The sequence below is a fragment of the Varroa destructor genome, unplaced genomic scaffold (assembly GCF_002443255.2).
Source record: "Varroa destructor unplaced genomic scaffold, Vdes_3.0 BEIS01000004.1, whole genome shotgun sequence".
NCBI classification, from domain to species: domain Eukaryota; kingdom Metazoa; phylum Arthropoda; class Arachnida; order Mesostigmata; family Varroidae; genus Varroa; species Varroa destructor.
The window spans coordinates 47,875,822-47,891,125 of record NW_019211457.1 but is presented as its reverse complement, the minus strand read 5'-3'; the positions used below and the strand labels follow the sequence as shown (position 1 = coordinate 47,891,125).

At 37.0% G+C, this 15,304-nt stretch overlaps 1 long non-coding RNA gene across 1 annotated transcript; it reads left to right on the top strand.

Annotated features, from left to right (window-relative positions):
- Positions 1-753: 753 nt before the first annotated feature.
- LOC147756297 (uncharacterized) lies at positions 754-5,503 on the top strand. The gene is made up of 2 exons (XR_015326422.1): positions 754-985; positions 4,716-5,503. It is a non-coding gene; the product is annotated as an uncharacterized LOC147756297 (long non-coding RNA).
- Positions 5,504-15,304: the final 9,801 nt, after the last annotated feature.

Here is a 15,304-nt window from a genome sequence, read left to right as displayed (position 1 = left end):
GGGAAGCTTTTTCTATGCTCTCTAACTTTTTGCAGCTGCTGTTCCAAAACAGTTCTTTAATATACGTACGTGCACGATCTGAATATTTGCAGCACAACGGGTGTGGTGAATTATGTATAGAGAATAAGGTGGGTAAAATGACTGAAAAATTTTTGTCTCTTTTCAAGAACTCGAATTGTACATTTGCATACCACTCTCGTAGTTTTACTTAATAAACCACATCTCCTAAACAGCAGCTCGCTATATTATAGGTATCATAAAATATATAGTTCCAAAGCCAACCAAAGTAAGAAGGAATACCGGCTTTACATAGAATAAACGTCAGTTGTTTAGTATTCATTAACGGTTTCTTCGTATATATTTTTAACGGCCAGCTTGAGTATTTATCGACAGCTGGATAACACAAATTGGTGCTTCTTGTAGATATATTGTTATATTCCAATTTGACGGTGTTCAGAAGTGAATGGTTGCGATCAATAATATTAGAAGTAACACTACAGAAGACAACCGCAAATACAAAATTAGGGCGGTCTTATAGAGGAAGAGTCCAATCTGAATGATAAGAGTTTCAGAGTGCTTAGCGGTAGTACCGGACCTAGGACTCGAAGCATTTGTTTTAGGTTTAATACGGGTTCGGTATAACCTGCCGTTAACTGTAAGGGGCATCTTGTAACCGCAAATACACTCAAAAGTACCGTGCAGTGTTTCTTCTAGCTTCGGTCTTGTCTATGCTACGATCCTTTCCCTCTAAGAGGCGGCATAGGAGAGGGTGACACAGCCTAATAAAAGCCGCAAACACATCAATAATTCACAGTTCACTCATGTTGGATTTAAAGCCAAGTACAAGTCATTTGGCAACTATAATTCGGATCAGACAAAACTGATGTGAAATAATTTCGCTAGTACTCTCGCTTAATAGCTTTCGATTAAAAAAAAAACGTTAAACAAAGCGTTGTACGACGTGGCTGAATTTGTGTGTCACAAGGTAAGCTAACACAATCACTAATTCTCAAACAAATGAAGCGTTTTCTTACAAAGCCATGGTGTCCTCTAACTATTTTAATTATTTATATTCCACAAGTCATACTAATAAACATAATTATAATAAAAACTAAAACCAGTTGTGAACGGTGAGTATTGCAATAAAAATATCAAATATATGTTTATGTAGTCGAAAAAGTGGAGGTAATAATTGTTGGAAATTATTATATTTAGTGTTCACAAAGTACTACATGAAAAAAAGATTCTTTTGCCTAAACAGGTATTCTATGTGTGCTGCTTCTGTCTCCAAAAACATCATAGCAACCCAAATAAACTTTTTAAAAGGACAGGCTACAAAAACATTGTGAAAATGTAGAAATCCTAAGTTAGGAATACATAGCAAGTTATAGGAAATAGAGGCAATTGTCCAGATTTCAGTTACAAAATAGTAGTTGAAGGATAGTGGCCTACACTCTAGTATAAGCTAATCAATCTTGTACAGGAACGTAGAGATCGGTAATTCGAATTGACTTTGGAAACTTCTAATGATTCTAATCGTTGAAATTCCACTTATTAATCCTAGAATACCTTACCCAATATGTTTAATGAACTATATTTCTCATGCACGTTCACAATGATAGCTACTGTAATATTCTTTACACAACGTTTCCTCTTGAATTAATTCTTAGGACCAAATTTAATTCCCTGCGAACTTTGATTACATTTTAAGAACTTTGTCTTAGCGATACAGAGTGTCTATGTCGTGTCTACTATGTATTTGTGGTAGGTATGTCATGGCTAATACAGGGGAACTGACCTTGGTACTTTAAAACATAAAAAAAAAAAGATAAAATTTTTCAAGAGTTGCTTTGGTAACAATATTAATTCAGTGGCGCTTATGATGAGCATATTTATGTTCAGAGGCGACCTAACTCGGTGTTCAAAGCGCTTGCTCATACGCGGTATATCCTCAAAACGAGTCATCGTGGTTATGCCTGGCTAATGTAAAATTATCAGCGTTCGAAACCAGGCAGAGACGTGTTTTATTTCTCGTTCAGATCTAGCCGTCTGGGCATAGCTTATTCTGTAATAGTAACATATCGACTTCCTAACTTAATACCAACAGAGTCGAACCGTAAATGTATATTTGGTATTGAGTTAATAGTTGTGGACAGGGTGCTTAGTACAGAGTATATTAAACGTTTTCAGTGTCACACAATGTTTTCATTTAATTCACATATTTATAGCTGTGAAATCAATTAGTTTCTTTGTACTTAAATTATGCAATGATTCTTGCTGCACGTGGAATATAATTTTCGTTAAAGGCTTTTGCTAGATGCCATTAAAATTAGAATTCTAGTATACGTTGTTGTTGCCGTAATAGCTTGGCCTTGGCTGATATATGTTAGGGAAGGGGGCGTATCTGACTTCAGGTGGCAACTTCAAGACTGTCAACATGTAGATCAATAGGTTTAAAAGTAGCTCAAAATATTTCGGAGGTCAGCCCGTTTTTTGACAATGTGTGTACGTGTTCTTATTCGTGGCAACGTGCATAAAACTGTTAAATCCTTCAAATTGAAAATGTCTGTTCCGCACATTTGGGACCAAGCTGATGCTCAACTAGGGACAATTAGCTCGAAATATTTTCTATATATAAGTTTATTCTTAAGGAAGCCCTTATCTTTACTCGCAGCGCCGCAATGCAGCGTTGTTCTCTGGACTCGTGATGCCGTTAATCGAGGGTCGCTTTTGATAGTTGAGTAATAACACGCGCGATCTGTTGATGTGCATACGTTGGGTCAGTTGGCTTTTTGTCGCGAAACGGCATAAAATTGTTGCTAGCTATGACAGTATGCAACAGCTAGGCAAGCACCGCATTATATTCTTTAAACCGACAACAACACGTCTCCTTGAGCACAAAGTTAAAATCTCCGGCCATGATCTTGCCAACCAAAGGAGGCAGCTCGAAGCGAAATAAACTCAACATTACTGCTAACACCGTTCAGGAGGTGACGACGGCCCTACTTATAGTAGATTACGTAATACCACCAGTCTATGTGTATTCATATATTTATTCAGAGGTCAAGGGCTCATGGTGACAAGAAAAAGTACCCCGTCGGTATCTCGTCTTGGATCTTTACTATTGATGCATCGTTGGAAGGACAAAGCAACGGAAGAAACTCGAGCGTTTAAGCTAAAGCACTTAGGATTTTTAAGGGGTATTCGTGCAATCGATGGTTTCAAAGGATGATACCGTTAAATAAGCTAAATCTGTAATTTAGTAGCTTAACTGGGTTTTCAAGAACATGAAACTTTCATGTAAGACATGTTTCGCATCGTACAGCCAATGATTGTTTATTGAGGTACCATATTTATACTAAAATGAGCTTTCCATCAGATCGTTCGGTCAATTAAATATGCAAGTAAGGCAATCTTAATGAAAAAAAGTGTATTAATGTTATAATACCATGATAGGTGAACTCAAGAAATGTCAGCTGAATTCTTTAAGTTAATTTCGGCCTTTGCAAAAAACATACAGCGATTATAAGACATAGATACTAAAGATAAACTCGAATATCGATTCAGCGAATTTGTTTACGTATTAGTTTAGGATTACAAGATAGAAATGTTTTAAGATACTTGACATGATCGGCAGGTTATCGTGTAGCGATAGAGCGTCTACAACTGAGAAAACATCAATTCTTTTTACAGGGCAATTGTTTTCGTAACAAAAACTTTCCTAATAATCCTAAGGCATTATTTTTAGATATCATCAACTAAAGTCTCTTTTCAGAGCTTCGATGGTACATTGGCTTGAAATGCAACTGGAAATTCGTGATGCTTTACCTATATAGAAATTTCTACCTTTTTTTTATGTATTCAGCTTCAAAAGTAGCTGCCTCTGGGTGAGCACTCACGGACTCGACATAATAGGATGAAAGAGCATTAACTGCAGTGGCATAAAATACAAACACATATTCAAAAGAAAAATAATTAGGTGTCTGATTTTAGGCCATGTGCTCAACTCAGTCCTTGTGATTCTAATATTTTACAAATTTCAGCCGATTTTAGTAATCTGAGTAATGACCGGCGCTTTTTTTTTAAAAATCTGGCAATGGAAAAATCTAGTAATGTTAACGTGTGGTTTGCAAACATTTGTATGCGTTTTACGAAACTGGCTGCTAGATAGCTGACTCTTATAGATGATGTATGGAGTTTTTTTAAAAATTTAGAAGCAGGCTGTTACTGTATCATACAAAGCAAAAACAGAAACGTCACGAAGCGGATATTAATAATTACACGATCCAACGAATTCCCAGACCTCGTCCGATTCACAGTAGTTACACTATCCTTTATTGAATAGCTCTCAATGGAGGCCTTTAAGGTATTGGAGACCTAACTATTTAACTAAACGATTTCTGCGATGAACAAAAATCGAAACAAACAACCTCAAGTTAATATCGCGTGAACTTAAAATTCCAATTTGTGATATAATTAATATAAGACAGACAACCTACTCGGGTGACTAGTGTTTTTTATGAGGTATAACAGTGCTCGCAACATTCTTTGCGGAAAATTTGATGGCATTAAGCATCATTCCAACTTAACATCAAGCTCGGAAGCGAAGCAGCTAATCACCAAGTAAAAATATGCGGTTGATAATAGTATTTTAGGAAAAAGTCACCTTACAGTATTTACATTCTTCAACGTTTACCGTATTTATTCATCTGCAGATGCCGCGTTGCTTACATCTCCTGCTGTTGTTGGTGGGCTATGCTTTGCTGGCTCTTGTTGTTTCCCAGTCACTCGAAGAGCCTCAAAATTTAGGGCTTCGCAGCGGTTCGTCCGGAGTAAATAAACCTTCCCTACGTTATATGACAATCGAGTTTCCGGTAGTACACGACTGTCGAACGAACAATACGCTACACCGTTTATGTACCCAGTGTGGAAAGCTAGCGAAGAATAGGGCGTTAACTTACCACCAGTGCTGTGCTGATATTCAAAGGGTACGCGACTGGTGCATTGATTTTATAAATTACATCATAAACTAGGATACCGATAGTTACCATTTGTAGAATACCGCACTAACCATCATGCGTATGCTATTCGATTTTTACGCTGAAATTGAGCCAACGCGCCATTTTCATTACTGGACACTTACGACATTCATATGTTTATGCTTACACCGCTTTACCTTTTTACGAATAAGCAACCCATAATATATAACAATAATTAATCATCCTGTACTTCAATTTAACAATTTACCACTTTTGTAGTGAGTCTCATAGCAAGTGATCTTAAAATTCAGGCTTCACGTGTAGCATCTCATCACTGTTGTGTCTTACTAGCATATATATATATATACATGTAATCATATTATTTATTCAATACCTGTATCAGTTTGAAGATGTGGGCATCAGTGTTTGCAACCGTAGCAAATCGGTGAAAGACTTTGAAAAATGAAAAAATATTAAGTTAATGATCTGACAATAATAAATGACGTTATTCTTCTGCTTGCGAACCACATTGCATTCAATGGAATTTAAAATAAGCTTAAATCCTAAGAAGAAACAGGATGTTATTACTGTAAAAAATTGTTTGCACATTTAAAAAGCGCCGTTCAGATCTCTAAATGTATTATTTTCCTTGTTTTAAGACAGCATATCATTATTCTGGAGCGTGTCGGAAGCTTTTTACAAATAAGAATATTTTTTTTTATAGAGGAGCGTACACACTTTATCTTCCTTCAAATCTGTGCCACCTTTTGCGATCCCAGTTCGCCTACACAACACAGTCCCGGCTGCTATAACTATTTGCGTATTAGACAGGTTCTTTTTCGTCGAACATAACATTCAACATTACTGGACTCGAGAAACAGATCATCTCTTCTTTATTATACTGACATTCAGCTAACTTTTTAATAGAGTAAAAAGGTTAAACAAGGTATCAGAATGCCAATTAGTAGTTACACAGCAACAGAAGAGCTGATAAATATGTAAATCATGAAATATTAAAGTTCTTTTTCTTCCTTTTTTATAAACTTTTTTCAATTTAATAAAAACGTCACGTTAAAAAACGTTCAAAAGTTTAAACATACAGTCTCATATTACACTAATTAAATAGTGGGATAAGTTACTTTTGAAACGCTACTTAGAAACTGCATTTGGTGGCGTTTTTAAACTTTCTAAAAGTGCACTAATCTCACGGCTTTAATCCGCTGAGTTGGTAAAATTTGAAATCTTGAAATAAGTATGTTTACATAGGAGAAAATATTTTTATATCGATCCTTTATACCTTTTGGGCCTTATGTTGTTGTACTAACATCTAGAATGGGTATTTAAAGACTTCTGAGATTTCTACGCAAAACGTTAATGGCAATTTAAAGAATATTTCACGACTAAAAGAAAAGCGATTCACTTTGCTCAAAAACTATATTTTAGTTCCGTGATCATAATGTGACTCGTTCATGAAGTTTGCATTCTCTAATCCAATTACATAGGAAATAGTCCTAGACTGTTTAAATTTAGTTTTTCGGTTAAGTACTTACTTGATTCTGATTGATCTGCCACGCAGCCCAATCAATGACAATGATCTGTAAAAACTTGTGGTATTCTAGTAGACTAACCGTTATGTTTTTAGCTTTAAAGTCCAATGAAAAAATTATCGCGACACCTCAATCTAAGCTCGTCTTGATACCTTAGTGATGTTTATATGAATATACAAGTATGTGGTAAGCATTATCTCGGATTAAGTTACGTATCAGACAATTTCAAACCTACATTGTACCATATTTCTTTCGTGTTTTTTATGCGTTGAATCTTAACAATCGACGGGTCGCGCCCCATCTGCGTTGAGAGTTTTAGACAAAATCATGATAAGCATTATAGCGGCACATTAGTACGAATTCTTGCTTTCGAATTGTTGAGCGCTTTCTTAATACATGTTTCTTCTATACACTTTGCTTTAAAAAGTCAATTCGTTCTGTTTTCAATTCATACACCTCCGGTTTGAGTAAAATTTGCCTTTCGTGTACCCATCAATTGAGCAGTTTTTTTGTTTTACCTTGTGGTTCTCTATATTAATCAGAACTGATCCAAAAGCTGATGTTTAGCAGTCACCTAGTCCACCAAAGGTAATGGTCCTGCTATTGAAATGGTATTGAATTCTGTAAAATCTATTTCTATCACTAAAACAAGTAGAACTTGGTATTAAAACTGATTATTAAACCCCTAATTTTTATAAATTTAAAATAGTATTTTAATATAGAAGCATTTTGCTACGTATGATCATTATTATGATTAAGTGCACACCACTATCATACAAATATCATTACGCATAGATATATACGAACGAATAGAAATACACATTACTAAAACTGCTACTATGTTCATCTAGTTAAAACAGAAACTCATCAAATCACGGTATAAAAATATATGTCTACTTCCGTTTAAGTTAGGGTATAAAATTACAATTGAACAGCTCCAACTAAGCTAATATACGGATTATTTTTTATTATTCTTAGTTGTCTAACAACTAACAGCTGAAAGACTAACGAGGGTATATTTTGTAAAATTGAGTTTTGGTGGATCCAGTAATTTGTGTCGACATAATTGAACTCAGACTATTTGAGAATTTACGATGAATTCAAGCAAGCACGAAATTTGATTAAACTTGCTTTGGCAACCTTACTATTCTCACACAACATGAACTCAGGTAATAAATTAATAAATTGCAGTCAAATCTATATACCTTATACCCAATAGACCTGCTTCTCTAAATTCCTCGTGAAGTCTGATTGTCTTACATAAATAAAGCTTCGTCTGAAACTCTAATATTTGCGAAAATTAAAAGTAACTAAATAACTAAAGCGATCTACGTTGTTGTTTTCGGTACCCTAATTGAGCTGTCTCTAAGGTGCACCGAACTAAAATTAAATGTTTCGAATGTCACGTCTGGCATCACTGTTAGGCATTACATTAGGCGGCTGGTTCTCAGAGCGAAACAAAGTGGATTCGAACCAAATGTGCCCACCTAACCAGGTTAGGTATTACAATAGCCAAGTTTCCGCTCAGCTTACCGGTTCTGCTATCGTTCGTCGGATGTGGGAGATGCCTCTTATTTCCCTAAGTGTACCCCAGATATCTAGCCATATTTATCATCTACGTCCCCCGCGAAAGCCCGTTTGCTTTTGAATAAGGCTAAGGCCAGGCCGTCGTATCTCGTTCATTCGTAGACTTCCGTCAACAATTCATTGGGTCGCATTTTGAGTACTTCCGGTCTGCGTGCTGCCGATGAAATAGCCAAACCATCAACGTACGCAATTATGTCTACATCTGGTTTCGCATTAAGGGCATTGTCGTAGGCAAAGTTCCATAATAACCATGCCTAAGAGAAAATCCGTCGGGATCCCCGCAGTCATCAGGAACCTTAACCCTTCTATCGTAGCAGTCCGATTTTTAAAACAGACCCAACTCTAAGTAAATTCGGTGGTACTTTTCTTCCTTGAAGAGATTCTAAAATAATCTTCTACAACAGACTATTAAAGGCGTTATTAACATCCAGCTGAATAACCGGAAACAAATTTCTTGTCTTCCATGTGGAAGCTTTGATGATCGAAACTTGTACAACAGTATCATCTATTTCAGTAAAAGTAGCGTAAATTCAAAAACGATGTGGAGAATCAAATGTGTATAGCTAATTAATCGATTCTAATTGCTAAAATCATTAATTTCCTTCAAAAGTTGTAATTGCGTCACCTTTTTTTTACTCCGTTAAGGCACTGATGATGAACTGTGACTATGCCAATGCCATTTGCTTAGCCGATATATTCAATTTTTTATTCGAAACCGTACGTAAGCCATTAGATGGGCTAGGGACACACCCGTCTCCAAAATGGCCACATATTTCGGTGTCAGAATTCTAAATTTATGACAAGTATGCTCTTTCATCTTTTTTAATGAATTATCGGGCCATTTCAGTATATGACCAGTTGTATATTTTTCACGTCGGCACGCAAATACTCTGGTAGACTTTAATACAATGGAGATGCGTATCCTTCGGAAGATACATAATGGTTAGCAAAAGCTCTGATTCTCGATAACTAAGCAAGTCTCATTGAGAGTGTTACCTGTTGTGGATCCTTTCAACGAGTTGATTCGAAATCATAGTTAAAAGGCAGATATTCCTCGCTTGGTTTGTGCTGTAGTTCCAGAAAGAACAAAGTTTCTATAGCGCCTGCTAGTTAGTGCAGTATTGTATTGATATATTTTCAGTTAAAGGGTTCCTCAGACTTAGCTTGGACGGAAATTATTATACAACACTGTGACAATAAGTAGTAAATTCTATTATTTTTAGTTTTCGATACCAAAATCTCCTACCGCTTGCAGCAAATCCTTATTGTAATAAGTTAATCTATAATTAAGATCATTAACAGAAATTAATTTGATGGTATATTCTGTTATACAATGCCCAGTTCTTGAGGGTATCTGAAAGGTAATTTACCCTCGATTTTATGCTGAAACTATCAAGGATCGCGAATTTTTGTCCGACATGACCGAGATGGAATTTTGTTCAGAAACCTCAATCTGGTTTGGTGAACTCTTCAAAACGGATTCTCAACGATGCTTTCTCTACCAGCAACTCTGAAATATTCATCTGAAAGATATGTAATCGTTATTATAGATGGATATGGGAGAGAGATCTCAGATTCCTATTTCTCACGCTCCTTCTAGACCTTTGGGCTGATAAGGCATTGCACGAGATGCTCAATCAGAATTGTATGAAAAAGTCCACACACATAAATTATTAATAATAAATAAGACTTATGGGCCTACTTCGTTCTCACTTAACAGAGTACAGGAAAACATCAGGAAGTTGACGCTATATCTAAGCGTTACGGTAAATCGAGTCCTCACGAAGAGCCCTCGACAAGTGGCTGAGAAAACACCAAATGTGGCGAATAATTTAGCAAAAATTCTGCCGAAACTAAGAGCAATCACCATATGAGAAGGAGGCTCTTGGGGGCAGTCTAATTGACCCGAATCTACTGTGCTAGATGTTATATGATTTAATGTGCTATCCTAGTGAAGACTCACTGAGGAAAAAATAAACTGAAGCAAACCAAGCCAATGCTACGAGAGGGGTTTTCGAGAAAACAATGTACGTTATGAACGATATATGTTAAAATAGAGCGGCAGCAAAAGCAGAGCACCATATCAGAAGATTTCCTAAAGAAAATAGATTTGTTACTTGATTTCTGTCCTTACCAAATGTTTCAATGTATCATATACCGTCTTCCATTGGTTAACCCTAAAGATCGCTCGTAGAAGATTCGGAGGACTCAATATGATGTATGGCACAGAAATAGAGCAGGTCGTTCGTATGTTTGGAAGCTAAAATGTATATGCATAAGAAATAGCGAAAAAAAATGACATAGAAAAAAATTAATTTCAAAAAGAAAGGGAAAAAAGGGCGATTGCCCGGGATTCCGACATGTCTAGGGAGAAGGAAAACGACCATTACGGTCTCAGAATCATTGAACTTGAAAATAGGTGGGTCGTTGCGTCTCTGTCCCATCATAGTGATATGCAAATGGTTTTGGTGAAAGTGGGAAAGAGAGACATGACCGAGACGATAAGAGCGTCCTACATCTCCAGCTAAATACCCATAAACGAAGCTTTGGGCTAGAATAAGAGATATTTTACAATTCTAATAATATTTAAATTGTTTTTTTGCAGGCAATGTATGCAATCACCAACATGTATTAAGAAAAGAGTTCACTATGATTATGAAGTTTTGGCAAAAAGTATGTTGTAAGAGAGCTGTTAAAAGTTGAGTTAAAATATAGATAAAAGATACTAATAAAACTGATAAACAATTGTTGTAGCAGAGGTTTTTATTGATAATTACCTTTAAGCTTAAGTAATATGTAGTTAGTGCATAACAAATTTGCTAACTTCGAGAAGAGATAAAAATAAACAACTAACAACCGTTTTTCCAGCTTTTTTTTTAAATTTATTTTGTATTTTTTACCCTTAGCAACTCACAAGAATGGAATAACGAAAAATAATTTTGGGAGAAAGGGAGTAAATTGTTCTTCGTAGATGCAGTTGTCAGTCTTTTGTCGGCTTTTATCTATGTGTTGCACATTAGATATCACAATGGTACAAGACGCGATGTCACGATACAGTGAACCCTGGTTATTACTCCACACCGGAAGCTACAAATCACGGAAAGAAAGGATTATGTTCATGTGAAGCGGTGAGATATTTTTCATTGTGTTAAAGCCTTAGACTTCGCCGATGTGAGAAATGGCAAATATGGAACACCGGTAAGCCCATCGATATCAATCATATTAGGAAGACGACCATTTTGATTTCAGTGGAGGACTCTACTCCATATCATAGTTGCCACTTGTTAAGAGAGCAAGTATTTTTGATCGACTTTAATACTTATCATTAATTATGCTTCCGGGGTGTGCGAAAAAACCATAATACTTTTACTACTACGTAATGCAATCATTCGATCAAATGTTATGTACGTAATATATCGTAAGCTGTTATAGACTGTCACTCCGTTCCCAAACATAAGTGAGTTTGCTAGTCACTTCGTCGATGGTCTGGGTTGGGGCTAACATCTAAGTGAACTCGCCCAGTTGCTGCTTTGCCGCTTCATAATGTTATCGATCGTAATTCCTTCAGGCATTTTCCAAAACTGGCTAATATGGTGGGGCACCTTCGTACTTGCTCGGAATTTTCTTGTAATGAGTTCCCACGCAGATTCAGTGAACGACAAAAACAATCGGGAATCACTGTTAAAAAGCACAAAGCATTCGTATAGCTCTTTCCTCCGTGTACCTAGTCCGTATTAATGTATAGTTGTACGCATTTTAGTGATAGGGACTTGATCATGACCATAGACTACTTTCGTAAGAAAGTGATGATGCCGATCTCCTTACTATCATTAGAGTTAGATCGCCTCGGAGAAACTAATTCATGTAGTATTTCCAGCCTCCGAATTTCGTTTTTTTTGTATTAGCTAAGCAGAAAATTAAGTAATACTATTTGATGATATCTGAATTGGGATACTCCAATCTGCGAAATTTTCGTTATGCATTTCAGTCGAAGTATTTCATACGGTTGTCAAATACATATACCTTGTGAGCTTATCCATGATGACAAAGGGATTAGTGTTTCAGACCGGACTAGCAGGGAACGGGACGAGGTAATTTATGTAAGTCTTTCATAAGGAACCTCGGTTTCAGATATTGGTTGAGTAGGCCCAACTGTACGCCAACGTTGCAACGACAAGCAGTGCTAGACAAGCATCGCTAGATCATGTGCCTGACGTGCAACCTTATCTGAAAAAGCCACAGGCTCTCTAAAAATAGTCCTAAACATCTCTTAGCTCCGAAACAGACCCTCAGTTCGTATGCCCAAATCATTGCTGCCTTTCGATGATGATCCAACATGTCGAATAGTCTGCGACCATCCTTGACTCAACACAGGATACCTTACATTTCGTAACTTACGGTGGCGCTTCGGGACCCATTCGTCTTGGAGCTCTAACGATACTTGTATAAGGAATGCGAGAGATTTGTTTCCGTTCAGTGGCTCGTATTCTACCTTGAAGCGTCGACGGAGGCAAATTTGTCCTGTTCGCTACCTGTATCAGCACTCTTTCTAACTCTATCACGGACGCATCAGCGTGAAATTTGATTTCAGCAGCAAGATCAAATAATTTTAGGGCAAGAGGCTGAAACATGAAAGCGTTACTTTTTTTACAGGCTTTTTATTGAGGATTTCTCTAAAATTTTAAGTGATGTTAATGAGTCTGCGGTAACTTTACTGAAGTTAGGAATAAACTTTCGAAAAGATCCACATGCTCTCAGGAGTTGGCGAATTTGAATGAGTAATATACGGAAAAGAAAACTAGGTATTGCACTAGGTATCGAAAGAAAAATTCCATCGTTAATTAGTAAATCCACATAGACGGCTTCTCTCCCCAAACCGGCATTTTTCAAATCATCAGTTAGTGAAGATGACGGTTCAGATATTACATCTGTGAACATACATAACAGTTCCTTTCTGGGTAGGGTAACTGCTAAAATTCCACGTAACGGCTGATTCTATTCATGACTGAGTGTAGCACGCGTCAGTGTTGAGTCTGCGCTTTTATGTATTTGCGGCTGGTTGAAAAGCGGCGATATGATCTAGCTCGCCTATAGAGGGAGCTGGGTTTGACAGTTAGAATCGGTTCGAATTTGTCAGTTCAACCGTTTGCGACGTTGTGGTACAGTAATTCACTAGCCATATAGTGCGAAGGATGTGTTACTGAGTTCAATGCACGCCTTAACAGTGGCAACTGTGCTCGATTTGAGCTTGATTTTATCCCGCACAATTGAAACAACGCATCCTAAGGATTTCCTGGACTTGGTTTGCCGGACCTAGGACAAATTCTTTAGATGTGCCAAGCAGTACGAAGGCCAAATTGCCCAACAGAGATATTCCAATGTGTCTTCTTCCGGATGGAACTGTCAGAACCCTTACGTTTTCCGCCTCGAATTCGTAAATCTGTAGTGAGCTTAAAACTACTAGCCATAACGCATATGTCGCTGGTGTCGTTTACCCACCGATACTACAGATAGTGGTTCAATTGCACTTGCAACCTGCACTGCTGGGCGTTCAGGGGTGGCGCACGGGGCCAAGACGTGAATACCGACCCAAACACGCTGTTTGGTGTTCGGCGCAATGGTATGCTCGCGCCATGGTAAAAATCGCAACCAATGTTTTGGTTTTGAATCAAAGGCACAACAAAAGTATGAGTGGCAGGAACTAGGACCTATTAGGGGACATGAAACTGATTTTTAAGAAGATTTGAAATATGGCCCCATTTCTGAGATGTTATGTTAAGTATGAGAATAGACGGAACTGAATCGTCCAGGATGTTCTGAAGGTTTTTGCAGAACCTTAAACAACTAGGAATACAAAACAGCACACAACTTACACAATTGAGCTACCACCTAACTATCGCTAAACGGGAAACAAAGATTTAACTAAAGAAATTCCGGAATAAAAGTTAAATTAGTTAATTACAGGTTTCAACTTCGCCGTTCACTTGATCAGATACACAGGATGGATCGAAATTGTCGACTCACACTCTGCGCTAAACTTGGTGACCACACATTTCTTTAGCGCTGATATTAATGATTTACCATAAACAAATAAGTCACACCCCAGCGTAATAAATAAGAAAATATTCTTCAATAAATAAGAGAATTCGAAACATGCATCAAAGAAGGATTTGCACAAACAGCAAATACGCCCCAATTGCTTAGGCATGCATAATAAACATACAGTCAGTTACAAGATTTATAGTGAGTGCGCTGCTGAGCGAACGGCACTTCTCCCGCTCTGATTACAGCTTCGTAGGCGAACGAAAGAAAAGAACACCAAAGACAACTGGAACGTTGTAAAGGTTACAGGAAGGACTCAAAATGGCAATATGATGGAAAAGGCGTCTTCTAGAAAAAAAAAGAATCTGTAAAGTTTTGAGACGTCATCAAACTTATTTATTTCGGCTTACAATATAAAGTTGTTAATGACCAAACGAAGAAATCAGATCATAGCATTTGCAGCGGCTTTTATCCACTTCTCGAACAATATCTAATATGTAGATTTGAGTGGCTGGCCCAAAATTGCTATATTTAGAATCCAGAGAACTTGAATTCAAAATGAAATTGCACAGCTAAACTGCTAATAATAATTTTATTCTTGTGGGTTACATTGTTCATGGCTACAGTTTTGATAGCATATTTTTGAGTTGATCGACGATATGGAGCTTAAACTTTCCATTTATAAATACGATTAAATATAGCTGGGTAATGATACTTAAAAACTGAACTGCTCGTTGAGAAATAAGACAGATACAGATGATTTTAAAATTAGTTTTTTGCCTCACTAATAATTAATGGGCGGGCTGAATTTACCGTTTGCAAGTATTCACCTGTCCGATATTGGATATTGAGGTCATAGTCTCATACAATCCCAATCTGCTCGGAATCACGTGAACGCTTTGTTTATCTGGATTTCTTATCTAACATCCCTTATACAGAATCCTATGAGAAATCTCAAAAAGATAGAACGGACGTTTGGTCCATGGCGCACGCTGGTCATATATAGCGTACAGTATTGTGCTAACCTTTTCTGGCTTGATGCCCTAATTAGCTGTGCTATAATTTTTCGCTTTGGTTTGTCAATTAAACCGTTTGTGAGTAATCAATTTTTCCATGTATTTCTATCGTATGCATATAAAAAAAACTATG